General features: G+C 51.0%; 1 pseudogene; it reads left to right on the forward strand.

Annotated features, from left to right (window-relative positions):
• The first annotated feature begins 6,705 nt into the window (after positions 1-6,705).
• On the forward strand, positions 6,706-16,075 carry LOC110567311 (myb-binding protein 1A-like; annotated as a pseudogene).
• The last annotated feature ends 850 nt before the right edge of the window (positions 16,076-16,925 follow it).

The raw sequence follows: 16,925 nt of genomic DNA on the forward strand, positions 1-16,925 counted from the left end.
CTCATTTTCCTGCAGAGCCTCAGAAGGTCCCTGCCCTGCTCCCACCTTGAGTCAGTGGGACTGACTTTAGAATTCTGGCCTTCAGAACTGTAAGGGAATACATCTGCGTTGCTTTTTTTTTTTTTTTTTTTTTTTTGAGACAGAGTTCCACTCTTTTTACCCAGGCTGGAATGCGATGGCACGATCTCGGCTCACTGCAACCTCTGCCTTCCAGGTTGAAGCAATTCTTCTGCCTCAGCCTCCTGAGTAGCTGGGATTACAGGCATGCACTACCACGCCCAGCTATTTTTGTATTTTTAGCAGAGATGGAGTGTCTCCATGTTGGTCAGGCTGGTCTCGAACTCCCGACCTCAGGTGATCTGCCCACCTCACCCTCCCAAAGTGCTGGATTACAGGTGTGAGCCACCACGCCCAGCTACGTCTATGTTGTTTAAAGCACTAATTGTGTGGTAATTTGTTGCAGCAGAAACAGGAAACCAGTATCATAGCGAAGCCTCAAAACCCACCTGAAGAGGCTGGGTGCAGTGGTTCATGCCTGTAATCCCAGCATTTTGGGAGGTCAAAGTGGGTAGATCACTTGAGGTCAGAAGTTCGAGACCAGCCTGGTCAACATGGTGAAACCCCATCTCTGCAAAAAAACTAGCTGGTGTGGTGGCACATGCCTGTAATCTCAGCTACTCAGGAGGCTAAGACATGGGAACTGTTTGAACCTGAAGAGGGGGAGGCGGAGGTTGTAGTGAGCCAAAATTGTGCCACTGCACTCCAGCCTGGGTGAGAGAGCCAGACTCCATCTCAAAACAAACAACCCCACCTGAAGAAAGTTTCCAGTTCTGTCAGCAGTCCCCCACCCAACCCCCATCGGTAGACATTTCTTCTTCAGGATTTTTTTTTTTTTTTTTTTAAGATGGAATCTCACTCTGTTGCCCAAGCTAGAGTGCAGTGGTGTGATCTTGGCTCCCTGCAAACTCTGCCTGCCTAGATCAAGCCATTCTCCTGTCTCAGCCTCCTGAGTAGCTGGGATTAGAGGCAAGTGCCACCACATCTGACTAATTTTTGTGTTTTTAGTAGAGACATGGTTTTGCCATGTTGCCCAGGCTCTACTCAAACTCCTGGCCTCAAGTGATCTGTCTCAGCTTCCCAAAGTGCTGGGATTACAGGTGTGAGCCATGGCACTCAGCACTCACCAAGGCCTTTGATAGCATGCTTTTCCAGGTGATCAGTCCTTGTCTGGTCTGGCTCTGCCACACTCTCCACCACACCAAGGTGGAATCCTTAGCTACTTTTCAGAAGAGGAGAGTGTGTACCTTAATCCCAGCTCAGTATGGTTCAGATCTGCATTTAACTCATGGAACCTGGCTGCTCCCCAGGCCCTGGAGAAAAAAAGGGTCTCTCTGTGGGTATGATACAGAATGAGCCAAGATCATGCCACTGCACTCCAGCCTGGGCTACAACAGCGAGATTCCATCTCAAAAAAACAAAAACAAAACAAAACAAAAAAAAAACAGACTCCATCTAAAAGAAAAACAAAGACAAAACAAAAACAAATGTGGCATGGCAAAGAAAATAATTACTGTGTTAAAGACAGTTTCACACAAAATAAAAGACAATACAATAAGCTGTCTTTTTAGATTAGTATAATTGTTATTCTTATTTTACAGTTAAAAAAATGAGCTCAGGGCAAGTGTGGTGGCTCACACCTGTAATCACAGCATTTTGGGAGGATAAGGCAGGTGGATCATGAGGTCAAGAGATCGAGACGATCCTTGCTAAAATGGTGAAACCTCATCTCTACTAAAAATACAAAAATTAGCTGGATGTGGTGGCACGTGCCTGTAGTCCAAGCTACTCAGGAGGCTGAGGCAGGAGAATTGCTTGAACCCAAGAGGTGGAGGTTGCAGTGATCCAAGATGACACCACTGCAAAAGAGCAAGACCCCGTCTCTAAAAAATAAAAAATAAATAAAAGAAGTAAAAGAGAAACAGGCTCAGAGAATGTTATTTGATTGGACCAGGTTGCATCTCTGGACGGTGAAGCTGAGATCAGACTTCATGTGTAACTCCCCTAGCCTACCAGGGTACCTCTCATAAAGGGAAGACATACAAATTTGGCCTAATATACAAAGATGCTGGAACAGTCAATTCTACATACAGTACTTCCATGTTCATCAAGGGAAACCTTAAGGGAAGGTGAAATGCTTCTAGAAGGGCCTGAATACCAGTGCCCTTCCTTGTTGCCTTTGTGCTCTTCCTCCAAGGGTAACAGTGACCTGAAATTACTGACTGTTCCAATCAATGGGAGAAAATGGTACCAAGGTCACCAACATCAGCCAAATTCACTTGAGGACCTATCGGTGTGCTTTGACAGACAAAACGGCTTTCGTAAAGAACACTGTATTTCAGAAAAACAGAATCACATTAACAACTAATAACACTGGAAAATGCTGGTGTGTTGAATGCTACTTTAGAAAAATATGCTCAAATGTAGGAAAAAATTCTGATAGAAAACTACGTATCAATTATCTAGCTAGCTATCTAGAGACATGGTCTCATTCTTTTGCTCAGGATGGAGAGCAGTGGGATGATCGTAACTCACTGCAGACCTGCTCCTGGCCTCAGGTGATCCCCCTGCCTCAGCATCCTAAGTGGCTGGGGCCACAGGTGGACACAGTTACACCTGTCTCTTTTTCACTACATTGCCCAGGCTGGTCTCAAACTCTGGAGTCTCACTCTGTCACCCAGGCTAGGGTTCAGTGACGTGATCTAGACTAACTGCAACCTCTGCCTCCTGGGTTCAAACAACTCTCCCAGCTCAGCCTCCCGAGTAGCTGGGACTACAGGCATGTGCCACCACATGCGGCTAATTTTTGTAAAAATTGGGTTTCATCATGTTGGCTACACTGATCTCGAACTCCTGACCTCAGGTGCTCCACCTGCCTTGGCCTCCCAAAGTGCTGGGATTACAGGTGTGAGCAACCAAGCCGAGCCACAGACTTTGTTATTAAATAGCCTAACCCAAGTGGGGCGCCGTGGCTCACACCTTTAATCCCAACAACTCTGAAGGCCAAGGTGAGAAGATGGCTTGTACTCAGGAGTTCGAGACCGGCCTGGGCAACACGGGGGCAGGACACCCCCATCTCTACAAAAAAATACAAAATATTAGGTCAGGCACGCACTGTGCCTGGCTAAGTTTGTATCTTTTGTAGAGATGGGGTTTTGTCGTGTTGCTCAGGCCGGTCTCACACTCCTGATTCCAAGCCATCCTCCTGCCTCGGCCTCCCAAAGTGCTGGGATTACAGGGCCCAGGCAGCCTCAATTTTTCTTTAAGCAGTCCCCCAATGTCGCACGCTTGGATAGTTTTTTTTAGTTTTTAAGACAGGGTTTACCTCAGTCTCGCAGGCTGGAGTGCTGTGGTAGGATCACAGCTCACTGCAGCCTTGAACCTTGGGGTTCAAGTAGCTGGGAGGCTGAGGTGGGACTACAGACATGGGGTCACACCACTTTGCCAGGCTGCCCTTGAACTCCTGGCCTGAAGGAAACGTCCTACCTCCCCAGGGTCCGGACACACTTTTTCTATTTTTGACCCACATAAACACTATGCTGGGTTGGAGTTTGTTACCTACCCTTCTCCAGCCAGCAGCACACAGGACGCAGCGGGAGGTGAAGGTTACCGGGCTCTGCTCTGCGGAGAAGACAACGCAGCTCCCAGACGACACACCTCCGCGTGAAGGCGCCAACGGTCCACCTCCGTGACGTCACAGCTCCTGGCAAGGGAGGGGGTGCGTCCGAGCTCCTCCGCGAGGGAGGGGGGGTGTGTCCGAGCTCCCCGCGAGGGAGGGGGTGTGTCCGAGCTCCCCCGAGGGAGGGGGTGTGTGTTCGAGCTCCCCCGCGAGGGAGGGGGTGTGTCCGAGCTCCCAGCGAGGGAGGGGAGGTGTGTCCAGCTCCCCGGGAGGGAAGGGGGTGTGTCTGAGCTTCCAGCAACGGAAGCGGGTGTGTCCGAGTTCCCGGAGAGGGAGGGGGTGTGTCTGAGCTCCCTGCAAGGGGAATTTTTTGTTTTTTGTTTTTTGTTTTTTTGTGTGTTGCAAATACCTTTATTGGAAGGCATTTTCAGAATACACTGCCTTTCACGAAGCATTTTGAGAAGGAGAGAAGAGGCACAGGAAAGCTCACTTGCTCCATCAGCATAGCAGCGCCTTCACTTAAATGATGTATTTGAAGCTGAAGGTGCTGTCACAGGACAGGCGTTTGCCTTTGCATCTCCCGCACAAATCTTGACGGTGGGGCCGTTTACGATCCACGTGGGGAAGTTTTACTGGGCAGGAACATTTAGTTTGTTTATACCTTTTACAGGCGATATCCTCCACTCCTTAAGGGTTTTAAGACTTCTGACAGGTTCTGCAAAACTGTTTGAAGTAAACCTTGTTAGTTCCCTGTACACACCACACATAAGCACTCTCCCATCGGATGTTGCAGTCCTTGCAGTGGTAATAGCCATATTTCTGCTCTAAGAACTGGAAGCGCAGCCACTCCTCGAGCGGCTCCAGGCTCCGTAGTGACTGCCTCTCTCCAGCGGCGGCCGCCTCCCACCTCATCTCTACCAAAAAAAAAAAAAAAAAAAAAAAAACTACACAACAAACTTAGGCACGGTTGTGCATGCCTATAGTCCCAGCTACTTGGGAGGCTGAGGTGGGAGGATTACTTGAGCCTGGAAGTTGAGGCTAAAATGAGCCAAGATGATGCCACTGCACTTCAGCCTGGGTGACAGGGGGAGATCCTCATATCTTTAAAAAAAAATGACTGGGCGTGGTGGCTCACACCTGTAATCCCAGCACTTTGGGAGGCCAAGATGTGTAGATCACTTGAGGTCAGGAGTTCAAGACCAACCTGGCCAACATGGTGAAACCCAGTCTCTACTAAAAATACCACAAAAAATTAGCTGGGCTTGGTGGCAGGCACTTGTAATCCTGGCCTCTCAGGAGGCTGAGACAGGAGAATTGCTTGAACCCAAGAAGTGGAGGTTGCAGTGAGAGGAGATCCTGCCATTACACTCCAGGCTGGGCAACAGAGTGAGACTCTGTGTCAAAAATAAAAATAAAAATAGGCAGGGTGTGATGGCTCACCCTTGTAATCCCAGCACTTTGGGAGGCTGAGGTGGGTGGATCACAAGGTCAGGAGATCGAGACCATCCTGGCTAACATGGTGAAACCCCATCTCTACTCAAAATACAAAAATTAGCCAGGTGTGGGTGGCATGTGCCTGTAGTCTCAGCTACCTGGGAGCCTTAGGCAGGAGAATACCCTGAACCCAGGAGGTGGAGGTTGTAGTGAGCTGAGATTGCACCACTGCACTCCAGCTTGGGTGACAGAGCGAGACTCTGTCTCAAAGAAAATAAAAATAAGCCGGGCGCGGTGGCTCATGCCTGTAATCCCAGCACTTTGGGAGGCCGAGGCGGGTGGATCACGAGGTCAAGAGATCGAGACCATCCTGGTCAACATGGTGAAACCCCGTGTCTACTCAAAATACAAAAAATTAGCTGGGCATGGTGGCACGTGCCTGTAATCCCAGCTACTCAGGAGGCTGAGGCAGAATTGCCTGAACCCAGGAGGCGGAGGTTGCGGTGAGCCGAGATCGCGCCATTGCACTCCAGCCTGAGTAACAAGAGCGAAACTCCGTCTCAAAATAATAATAATAATAAAATAAATAAAAATAAAAAAGGGAACCAGTTGTATACTCAGGTGTGTACTGCATGTTACTATTTAGGTTAGGTTAAAACTTACAGCTGTGGCATGTGTCTGTGGACATGTGGTAAAAATTTAAAGATGTGTCATGGATGAGGGTGTAGGGGCAGATAGAATTATTTGCAATATTTTCTTTCTTATAAAAAGAGCATTCTGGAGCAAACATGGGAAAATGCAAACATTTACTTATTTGTAGTCTTCAGTGACATTTATTTTTTGGTTTGATCTTTTCATTTTTATTTTTTTGGAAGCAGGGTCTCACTCTGTCACCCAGCCTCGAATGCAGTGGTGTAACCTTGGCTCACTGCAACCTCCACCTCCTGGGCTCAAGTGATCCTCCCACCTCAGCCTCCCAAGTAGCTGGGACCACAGGCACACACTACCACGCCCGGCTAATTTTTCTGTTTTTTGTAGAGAAGGGGTTTCACCATGTTGGCCAGGCTAGTCTCAAATTCCTGGGCTCAAGTGGTCCTCCCACCTCGGCCTCTCAAAGTGCTGGGATTACAGGCATGAGCCACCACACCTGGCCTTCACGATTAAAAATTAAATAAACTTGTATAAATGAACTTTGAATTTCAGGTGATATATTAGATTTTGAGAAGTAGAATTTATGGGGATGAGGTCCTGAGATTTTTGTTTTTATGAGGCAACGTCTCACTCTTGCCCAGGCTGGAGTGCAGTTGTGTGATCATAGCTCACTGCAGCCTCCAGCTCCTGGGTTCAAGTGATCCTTCTGCCTCAGCTTCCCAAGTAGCTGGGACTACAGGCACGCTGCCACACCTGGCTAATTTGTAATATATTTTGTAGATGTAGGGTCTTGGTCTTGCTATTTTACCCAGGCTGGTCCCAAATTCCTGGCCCCAAGCAATTCTCCTGCCTTGGCCTCCCAAAGTGCTTGGATGAGGTGTGAGCCACCATGCCCAGCCCAAGATCCTGAGACTTAAGGCTTCATTGGGTCTTTCCAGGTAATGATGGCCCAGGCCACAGGAGATAGTCTGAGGCCAAGTGCTCCCGACGTGGAGGACTTCGGCCTGGTGAAGCCACCTCACCCACCAGCCCATGTTGCTGTGAAGAGGAAGCGAGTCCTTTGGGAGAGCCAAGAGGAATCCCAGGACCTCACGCCAACTGTGCCCTGGCAGGAGATCTTGGGGCAACCTCCCGTCCTGGGAACCACCCAGGTAAGGTGCATGACTGTGACACAATCTGTCTCTGAGGGCTCTGCTGCACAGCCCAGGGAGCCCGAGACATGTCCTGACCCCTAGGGAGGCTGCTTTTGACAAAGTTGCTGCAGGCATTCCTGTCTCACCACTTGCACGTTGACTGTGCTCACCATCTGTCCCAGGAAGAGTGGCTCGTCTGGCTCCGGTTCCACAAGAAGAAGTGGCAGCTGCAGGCCCGGCAGCGCCTTGCCCGCAGGAAGAGGCAGCGTCTGGAGTCAGCAGAGGGCGTCCTGAGGCCTGGGGCCATCCAAGGTGGGCCTGTCACTGGGCTGGGGAGTTTCTTGTGAAGAACTGCCCGTAGCATCCTGGACCTTCCATGGCAGATTGTGCAGGTGTAGACCTTGATCCAAGGGGGAGGGCAGTGGTTCTGCTGAACCCCAGGGACAGGGTGTCCAGCTGGGCCCTGGGGTCCTGGATGGGAGGGTTAGAGCGGGCCTGGAGTTTCCTGCCCATCGTAGGGACGCCTAAGGCCCTGTGCTGGGGGCTGGAAGCTACCTGGGAGGTGGCCCTGTCTGTGTGTTGCAGTGTGTCCTGTGACATGCTGTCTGTCCGCCCAGCCTTTCAGATCAGCGAGACCAGCCATCCCGGCCTGTTCGGGCTGTGGGCGCTCATTGGCAGTGACTTGCACTGCATCAGGCTGAGCATCCGCCGTGTGTTCTACGTGAACCAGCGAGTTGCCAAAGCGGAGGAGGGTGCCTCGTATCGCAAGGTAGGGAGGCAGCTGGTGCTGGCCTCTGCAGTCATCTGCCTGGGCAGCTTCTGAGGTGGCGTTCCATGATCTAGTGTGGCCTTGTGCCTCCATCTCCTCAGTGCTTCATTGGGATGTTGTAGGAGTTCCTCAAAACAACGTGTGTGAGCACTGAGTACAGAGCCTGGGGCGGGCGAGTGCTAGGGATGGAGCTGCTGGGGTCCTTATCATGAACAGCTTGTCTGCCTGCAAGGTCCATGAATGGCATTGATTAGAGGTCGTGAACTCTGTCCCCAGTGAACTCTGTCCCCACAGGCTCTTTGATTAACAACTTTATTGGGATGTAAAGTTACATGCCATCCAACTCACCCATGTAAAGTGCACAATTCAATGGTTTTTAATGGCATGACTATTGCCAGTCAATTTTGACATTTTCTTTTTTTTTTTTTTAATTTTGCTGTAATTCCCCGGATCCATGTGCAGAACGTGCAGGCCTGTTACGTAGGTAAACATGTGCCGTGGTGGTTTGCTATTGACCCCGTCACCTAGGTATTAGGCCCTACGTACATTAGCTATTTGTCCTGATGCTCTCCCTCCCCTCTTCCCCCATTTTGACATGTTTATCAACCCAAAAAGAAACCTCGCATCACTTAGCCGCCACCATCCTCCTACAATCCTCAGTAGCCATTGATCCACTTCCTGTCACCATGGGTTTGCCTGTTTGGGCATTAGATATAACTGGAACCCTACGGTAGATAGTTCCTTGTGCTGGCTCCTTCCACATGTGGAAAGTCTTCCAGGGTTTTCGTGTTGCCGTGAGTGCTCCGAGGCTCTGAGGTGGCATCTCGGCCTGAACCCCATGTTGTTAGTAGATCAGCTCTACTGAAAATACAAAAAATTAGCCAGGCATGGTGGCAGGCGCCTGTAGTCCCAGCTACTCAGGAGGCTGAGGCAGGAGAATCACTTGAACCCGGGAGGCAGAAGTTGTAGTGAGTCGAGATCGTGCAACTACACTTCAGCCCAGGTGACAGTATGCGACTCTGTCTCAAAAAAAAAAAAAAAAAAAAATCGTTGAGGTATCTTCACTCTTTTTTCAGTGTATTTCAAAATCCAGCACGTATTTTACACGTAGGCACATCCCTGTTCAGATTTGTCGCCTTTCAGTCACTCAGCAGCCCCGTGTGGCTGGTGCTGCTCTAGAACTGAGCCTGGCACGTGGCAGGTATATAAAACGTTTGCTGATGCTGTCCTGGTCAAGGCTGGTCCCTCATGGGCCTCCACTGCCCGACCTGGGAAGGTACACCTAGGCCTTTTTGCCACTGAAGAGAAAGGCAGGGGCTGGTAAGTCCCAGGCCAGGGCGTGCCGAGGAGTCTTGACCTCAGAGCCAAAAGGACCTGAATTAGAATCCCAGCTGTCTACCTAGGGCCCCTTGTGTATAAAATGGGCTAGTCCTCTGAAATCCCAAAACCAGGAATAATTAAATGGGTAACTCTGGCCGGGCACCATAGCCCACACCTGTAATCTCAGAACTTTGTGAGGCCGAGGTGGGCAGATCACTTGAGGTCAGGAGTTCGAGACTAGCCTGGCCAATATGGTGAAACCCCATCTCTACTAAAAATACAAAAATTAGCCAGGCTTGTAGGTGCACACCTGTAATCCCAGCTGAGGTAGGGGAATCGCTGGAACCAGGGAGGTGGAGGTTACAGTGAGCTGAGATCACACCACTGCACTTAGCCTGGGGTGGCAAAGCAAGACTCTGTCTCAAAAAAAAAAAAAAAAAAAAAAGGCAGGTAGCTCCGGGCCAGTTAGCATCAGCGGGATGCTTGTCAAAAACCCAGCTGCCTGGGAATTTGAGTTTTTTAGCAAATGGCCTCTGATGACTCTCGTGCCTGGCCAGGTGGCCCCATGTCAGGAGCCTGGCAGGTAAAAGAGGCCGCACTGGGCTACCCGGCAGCGGAAGCCGCCATTTCTTACCTCTCCGTAAGAAGAGGTCTCGGAGGCCACGTTGAAGGAGATGCTGCCGGAGGTCCTCAGCACTGACTTGGATGCGATGCTCGGCTGCCCTGAACAACTGCGGCTCTTCCTCCTGGCCCAGCAGAAGGTGCCCTCTAGGCTCAAGAAGCTGGTGGGATCCATCAACATATTTTCGGATGAGAATGTTCCCAGGTGTAAGGGAGGTGGGTGGATTTGCCCTCCCTGGGGCCGTGGGACTGCATGTGGCCAAGCCCAGATTGGCTGTGTGGCCTGGGGGTGCCCCGGCTGCTCTTGGCACCCTGGCCCTTGCCGGTGAGGCAAGCGTTCCTGAGTCTCCTGTCCCCCACAGGCTGGTGAACGTGCTGAAGATGGCAGCCTCCTCCGTGAAGAAGGAGCGTAAGCTGCCCACCGTCACTCTGGAGCTGCTCCGCCTGGCACTCAAGGAAGACAAGTTTCTGCGGTTCTGGAAGGGGGTGGTGGAACAGGGGCTGCTGAAGCTGCAGTTCTGGCCAGCCAGGTGCGTGCAGCACGTGGCCTCTCTCAGCCCTATTCCCTGTCTGTGAAGTGGGGCTGGGCCACCAGTCCTGAGGTCCCTGCAGGGGGGCCAAGGGCTCTGACCATGCTCTGTCCCACACCCCCTCTTAGCTACCTGTGTTTCCGCCTGCTGGGCACTGCCCTGCCCCTGCTGACCAAGGAGCAGCTGCAACTGGTGATGCGGGGAGATGTGATCCGCCATTATGGGGAGCACACGTGCACGGCCAAGGTGGGCACCGCCCGTGTAGCCCAATGCTGCCAGAAAGGCTAGGCAGGGGCTCTCCTTGCCAAGAAGAGGAGAGGGCACCTCAGGGGCCTGGCCAGAGACCTGGGCATCTCCGCTGTCTGGGTAGTGAGCTGCCTGAACCCCTTCCTCTCTGACAGATTGTTTTGAGTTGGAGTTTTCTCTTGTCGCCCAGGCTGGAGGGCAATGATGCAGTCTCTGCTCACCGCAACCTCTGCCTCCTGGGTTCAAGCAATTATCGTGCCTCAGCCTTCTGAGTAGCTGGGATTACAGGTGCCCACCTCCACCCCCAGCTAATTTTTGTATTTTCAGTAGAGACAGGGTTTTGCCATGTTGGCCAGGCTGGTCTCAAACTCCTGACTTCAGGTGATCCACCCGACACGGCCTCCCAAAGCGCCGGGATTACAGATGGGAGCCACTGCGTCCAGCTTCCCTCTGACAGTTTTGAAAAGGAGCGAGCCCCCTCTTAGGTGTGGGTAACCAGCGGGCTGTTCAGACCTCCCTCCACCCCCACCCATGTTGCGGTGATGAGAACCGTAGTCATGACCGTGTTTGAGCACCAGTGTGCCTGGTGCCCAGTCAGCGCTGCTGGGCTTACTGTTCTCAGCAGCTCATTTTATCTTTGCAGCACATTTCCAAGAGCTGTCATTCTGGGTGAGGGGCAGACTTGAAGCATCAGGCAGTGGTTAAGAGCCTGGGTAGGACAGTGGCGTGCACCTGTAGTCCCAGTTACTCTGGAGGCTGAGGTGGGAGGATCACGTGAACCCAGGATTTCAAGGCTGCAGTGAGCCATGATCATGGCACTGCACTCCAGTGGCACAACTGGAGTTGTCTTTTCATATTAAAATGAAAAGAGCTTGGGCTATGAGGCCGGACGTGGCCCCTCTGGGAGCCCTCTGACCCTGAGGAGTTTTATTCTAGGCATTTTTGTGTCTCACTTTACTCACCTACACAATGGCAGTAATGGCCAAGTGCAAAGGGTTGCTAAAATGCTAAGCTGCCAGACAAAAACACGGAGCGCAGGTCCTGGAAGCGCGTGAGAGGTGGTTGGGTTCAGTCCCAAAGAGGACACGGCTAGGAATTGGCAACATAGGCCTTGAACCCGGGTCAGCCTAGTCTCTTAACTACCACTCTGCCTATGTGTTGAGCCAGGAAAACAGGCCATCCCCACCCAGCAATGTGGCAAGAGGGGCCTTCTGGGGCCAGAGGCACTGAAGCTGGGGAAGTCGGACCCGGGGAGGCCTTGACGCCAGACAGAAGCACTGGGGTGACCAGGAATGGAGCAAGCTCAGGCTCAGCCCTGCTGTGTGCAAGGGGAGACCCTGGGCCTCGGTTTAACCGTAAAGGCTGCAAGCTCGTGGGCTCAGCACCGTGCCTAACTCTTACAGCTCCCAAACCAGTTCAATTTCGCCCCTGAGATGGAGGAATACGTGGGCACCTTCCTAGAGGGATGCAGAGATGACCCTGAGTAGCAGCTGGCCGTGCTGGTGGCCTTCTCCTCTGCCACCAACCACGGCCTCCCAGTGGTGCCTACCTTCTGGCGGGTTGTGCGGTTCCTGAGCCCTCGGGCCCTGCAGGGCTACATGGCCTGGCTGCAGGGCATGTTTCTCTAGCCGGACCTGGACTCCTTGATTGACTTCAGCACCAACAACCAGAAGAAAGCTCAGGATGCATCACTGCACGTGTGAGTGGACCGTGCGAAGGACCCCTCCTTCAGGAGTTAGCTTCCCTGACCTGCAGAGTGCAGTGACCCCACCACCCCCGCCCAACGGTGTCCTGGCTCTAAACCATGAGGGGAGAGAGGGGAAGCACCGTAGCTCTCAAACACAAGGCCTCAGTTTCCTTGTGAGGTCCTGCACTGGCAATTGGGAGGGGGAGAGCTTGGTTTTCTCTCTCTGAGATCAGTTAAAGGAATGTCCTATTTTTTGCCAGTTCATTCTTTTTTTGTTTTTTTTTGGATAGAGTCTCACTCTGTGGCATAAGCTGTAGTGCTGTGGCATGTAATCTCAGCTTACTGCAAATTCTGCCTCCCAGGTTCAAGCGATCAAGCGAGTCTCTGCCTCAGCCTCTCCAGTAGCTGGGACTACAGGCACCCACTACCACGCCCAGCTCATTTTTGTTTTTTGAGATGGAGTTTCGCTCTTGTTGCCCAGGCTAGAGTACAATGACACGATCTCAGCTCACTGCAACCTCTACCTCCCGGGTTCAAGTGATTCTCCTGCCTCAGCCTCCCAAGTAGCTGAAATTATAGGCGTGTGCCACCATGCCCAGCTAATTTTTGTATTTTTAGTAGAGATGGGGTTTCTCCATGTTGATCAGGCTGGTTTTGCAGTCTCAACATCAGGTGATCCGCCCACCTCAGCCTCCCAAAGTGCTGGGATTACAGGCATGAGCCACCGCACCCGACCTTAATTTTTGTATTTTTTGTGGAGATGGGGTTTTATCATGTTGGCCAGGCTGATCTCGAACTCCTGACCACAAGTGATCCACCTGCCGCAGCCTCCGAAAGTGCTGGGATTACAGGTGTGAGCTACTGGGCTCAGCCCGCTTTTGCCAGTTCTAAGTGGCTCACGTGACCTCTCCCCTGCACCCCAGGTTTGAGCGAGCTGTGTTCTGGCTGTGGAAATGGATCATCCTCGACTGGTGAGCCTTGTGGACAGCCTGCACCTGGAGATGGAGGAGGCCTTGACGGAGCAGGTGGCCAGGGACAAGAGGTGCTGGAGCTTCCCACAGGTGGGTGGTCAAGGAATTGAGCCCCTCGTCCTGATTTGTGTCCTCTGGAGCCAGAAGCCTTTGGGTTGAGTCATCAGTGGGGAGCATGCACAAGGGGACTTGGGAATTCCTCAGGAGCCTGTAGGGAAGGGGCCCAGGAGGCACCCCAGCTGCAGGCGCCTAAGAGGTTCGGTGTGCTGTGCATGCCCAGCAGTGAGCCTTTGCCCATGGGTGGCATTGGGGAAGCCTGCCCCACACCTGCCTCATCTGTACCCGAGCAGAGCCTGGTGCTCACCTCACCCTCAGCGTGCCCGGTTGCAGGAGGTGGCTGCACTGGCCCCGTGTTTGCAGGAGCAGTGGCGTGACTCGGCCGTGACCACACAGCCTCACGTCTCTTGGTTCCTTGAGAGGGGCACTGATTCTCTCTCCCCAGCTCGGGTTGAGCTGTGTTCAGCTGGGGATCCAGCCCTTCCTGGCCCAGCCACCTCCAGACTTGCCCGTGAGGGCCCTGAGAACTGTACCCAGAGCAGAAGGGGACAGAAGGCCTCCCCTCCTCCTCCCGGCCTTGAACCCTGTGTGGTGCCACCAGGGGAGGGGAGCCCGTGGAAACAAATGGCCGTGAACAGCGCCGGCTGCTCTCCCGCCCGCCCCAGGTTTTGTTTGTTCCACTCGTTCTTCGTCACAAAGAAGCCCACATCCCAGATCCCGGAGACAAGGCAGCAGCTCTCCCTCCCTTTGGAAAGCCAGGCCCGAGAGGCCGTCAGCAGCGCCTTCTTCAGGTGAGCCTGGGGCGGCTCGGGAGAGGTCCAAAGGTGGGAAGGCCTTGAGGACGCCTGCTCCCTGCAGTTCCCCTACGCTGGGGACAACGGCCAGGGAGTTGTAGCAGGTCCTGGAGAGGTGGGAGACCGAGCCCTGGGGAGGGTGGAGGGAGGCGGCTGTATTCACTCATCGGTCTGGTGACCAAGCCCTGCCCCTCGCCCAGTCTGCTGCAGACCCTCAGCACGCGGTTCAAGCTGGCACCGGAGCAGACCCGCGGCGGGCAGCCCTGGACTTACCACCTGGTGCAGTTCGCAGACCTGCTGCTGAATCATAGCCACAGCGTGACCCCCGTGACACCCCTCACTGCGCAGCAGCACCAGGCCTGGGACCGGTGAGCGGGTGGGATTTCCAGGGGGTGGGCAGGACACTGCGGTCTGATGGCAGCCAGGGCCTGAGGATCCGCCTGGCTCCCTACAGGATGCTGCAGACTCTGAAGGAGCTGGAGGCCCCCTCCTCAGAGCCCAGGGCTGCTGCCTTCCAGCATCTTCTGCTGCTCATGGGCATCCACGTCTTCCAGGTACTGTGGCCTGGGACAGAGGGGCCGTGAGCCTGGGGTCCTGTAGCTATGAGGGCTATGGGGGGAGCCAGGAAAGGCTTGGGGAGTTATGTTGGGAGGTTTCCCTAGCCAGCCTCGTCACGGGTGGAATTATCACCCAAGGAAACATCACTCTGGCCCCTTGGCAGGCACCAGCTGGTGTCCTGAGCTTTCTAGGCAGGCCTTCTTAATCCCCGAAACTTGAGGCAGACTCCGCTTCTCCATGTTTGACATGGGGAAACTGAGACTCAGAGGCAGAGTAGCTTGCACTGTACCCTCCGGCTGTGGGAACACCTTCTGGCCACGGGGTCTCCCTGTAAGTTCTTCCCATCGGGAAGCCCTGACCACATTCAACACTCAGTACCCTGATTCCTTTTTTGTTTGTCTGGTTTTTTTTTTTTTTTTTTTTTTTTTTTTGAGACAGAGTCTCACTCCATCACCAGGCACTAGGCTGGAGTGCAGTGGCAGGACGTCAGCTCACTGCAACCTCCACCTCCCGGGTTCAAGCAATTCTCCTGCCTCAGCCTCCCCAGTAGCTGGGACTATAGGTGCGCACCACCACGCCCAGCTAATTTTTTTTGTATTTTTAGTAGAGACAGGGTTTCACCATGTTGGCCAGGATGGTCTCGATGTCTTGACCTTGTGATCCACCCGCCTAGGCCTCCCAAAGTGCTGGGATTACAGGCGCGAGCCACCGCGCCTGGCCGTCTGTTTGTTTTTTGAGATGGAGCCTTGCTCTGTTGCCCAGGCTGGAGTGCAGTGGCGTGATCTTGGCTCACTGCAAGCACCGCCTCTCAGGTTCAAGCGATTTTCCTGCCTCAGCCTTGCGAGTACCTGGGATTACAGGTGACTGCCACCACGCCTGGCTAATTTTTGTATTTTCAGTAATGACAGGGTTTCGCCATGTTGGCCAGGCTGGTTTTGAACTCCTGTAAAAGGATTTAGATTAATTGTAATCAAAGTTGAAGTTATATCATATTAATACCAATATAGTAAATTATTTAAAAAATGGCAAAAATACTAACATTTAAAGGTATTAGAAACTTTTATTGTAGAATTACAATTCTACAATAAGAAAAAGTTTAAAGCCTTACTTAGAGTGGCTAAAATTTATGTCATTTTAGAAAAGGTACAAACTGCCTTTCACTTTTAATTTGTTATAATCATTGCTTTTCAGGTCAGTGAATATTTCTACAACATAATTTTAATGTTTATGCAATATTGCACTGTATGCATATAGATATTTTATTTAAATAATTACAATATGTACACATTTATTTTCCTTTATTTTGGAATTTATAGATATTGTGATTAACTTTCATATAACTAGTTATTTTCACAGCCTGGATATAATGATAGATGTAACATTTCTAGGTCAAATAGTTTACACATTTTTAAGGCTTTACATCAATCCTCTTTTGCTCTCTGGGTCACTCTAATTATTCTGTTATTTAATGAAAGCAGTACTATTCCTCCTTATTCTCTCTCCACTTGAAATACCTGGTTAGACTTGAAATATCTAGAGAAACATCTGGTTCTTTTTACTTTTTTTCTTTTAAAATTCAGAATGTTACGAATTTCAGAACCTTCTCTAACATGACTCCCATCTTCTAAGACTGCTTCCCATTTTTTGGATTCCTCCAAAAACTAAAAACCAAAATCTGAACACAATAGTAAAGACATATTTAGAACAAGATCTACTGAGGTTAATATTTCCTAAGCACTATTATATATGAAATTTGGTCACCAGGAACAGAATGTCTTATTCTGGTTTTCTAAAGTAATGAACAAAAGTGTCTGATATAAAAATACATACGACCTGAAGATAAAACAGGATTGTCAACAAAATCTAAAATGGGAAATTATAGAATGGTGTCAGGGAGGAAAAACTTTGCCCCTGTCCTCTTAGGTTCAATGTTCAGTGACCTATGAGTTAAACTAACAAAAGATAGATTGGCAGGAGAAAAGGCATATGATTTTTATTAATATTTTATGTGTATAGAATTCATAGAAAAGAAGTAAATCTCCAAGAAGTAATTAGACTTGTGGCTTAAATACTGTTTTAACAAAGGAAAGGGGGTTTGGGCTTCAAAGGATGACCATTGTGGGAAAGTGAGTAAGAAATATATGGAGGAAATTAGTGGACGATAAGGGTTATTTTAGTAAAGTTTTTTTATGCACACTCATCTCAGTGCCTACTGTCAGGGAATGAGTCATTCTCCTTTTCCTGGTGTGGTAGAGAAAACACTCACACAAGGGAAATGTATGCCACCTTCAGAAAGGGAAATTTATGCCCTACTTTCAGTTAGAAAAAAAGGAAGGCAGAGAATTCTTCCTACATTTGCTGATTCTCCATTGCCTTCAGCTCAAAATAATTCTTTTACCGAAGTAGCATATTTTGGGAGGCATATTCTGATTCCCTTCGATGGCTCTGTTCGTAGAGAGAGACCTGGAAGGTCTCATA

This window comes from Aotus nancymaae, unplaced genomic scaffold (assembly GCF_030222135.1).
Source record: "Aotus nancymaae isolate 86718 unplaced genomic scaffold, 86718_ANA_hifiasm-v0.15.2.pri h1tg000021l, whole genome shotgun sequence".
NCBI classification, from domain to species: domain Eukaryota; kingdom Metazoa; phylum Chordata; class Mammalia; order Primates; family Aotidae; genus Aotus; species Aotus nancymaae.